The sequence below is a fragment of the Macrobrachium rosenbergii genome, chromosome 27 (genome assembly GCF_040412425.1).
Source record: "Macrobrachium rosenbergii isolate ZJJX-2024 chromosome 27, ASM4041242v1, whole genome shotgun sequence".
Classification (NCBI taxonomy): domain Eukaryota; kingdom Metazoa; phylum Arthropoda; class Malacostraca; order Decapoda; family Palaemonidae; genus Macrobrachium; species Macrobrachium rosenbergii.
In genome coordinates this window covers 12630731-12631463 of record NC_089767.1, presented here as the reverse complement: position 1 = coordinate 12631463, position 733 = coordinate 12630731, and the positions used below count along the sequence as shown (strand labels likewise).

General features: G+C 40.5%; 1 non-coding gene across 1 annotated transcript; it reads right to left on the bottom strand.

Annotated features, from left to right (window-relative positions):
- Positions 1-351: 351 nt before the first annotated feature.
- Positions 352-423, bottom strand: TRNAC-GCA (transfer RNA cysteine (anticodon GCA)). The gene has a single exon. It is a non-coding gene; the product is annotated as a tRNA-Cys (tRNA).
- Positions 424-733: the final 310 nt, after the last annotated feature.

Below are 733 nucleotides of genomic sequence, written 5' to 3'. Positions count from 1 at the left end.
ATTTCAACTAAGACAATTCTTAGCATGAAGTAGGTTGTACTTCAATTATGATTATATGGTAGAAGTACAGAATCCATGTAAAACAAGGCGAATTTATACTGTTAAAACTTATAATATATACTTAACAGTGTTTCCTTGTAAATGCGGGTGTCAGTTTTGATTTTGACCTAGCCTATTTATCACGTGATGGTTGATCGGCTGTCATGTTAGTGTTGATGAACGACGGTAGTTAGAGGTGACTGGGCAGTTTGGTGTAACATTAAGCGACTATGAGATACCACGTCACTTAGGAAAGACCCTGTATTTTGCCGTAGGATGCATTGTGATACTTGAGGGAAAATAGCATTATTGAGGGGGCGCCCGGGATTGAACCGGGGACCTCTCGATCTGCAGTCGAATGCTCTACCACTGAGCTACACCCCCTATGATGTTGAATGTCAGCATTTGTATATCAGTGTTTATTACAGTAGAGGTAGTGGGAATATAATCGTATGTGTCCATTAAAATATGCTGACAAATGGGTGAAATAGCTTATCGTTTAACACTTAATAAAAGGAGGTTTGAATCCTAGAGGAAATTACTAGACAGGCTGGAACTGTATTTGATACCGTAGCATTATGAAACTTGTTAGTTCCTTCACCCCAGTTTAGCACTACGTCCGTTAGCCATCATCAGTCCTTAGGTCGTCTTCGCATGTGCTTTCGCACAGGGAACGTTTTGTAGAGAGAGAGGG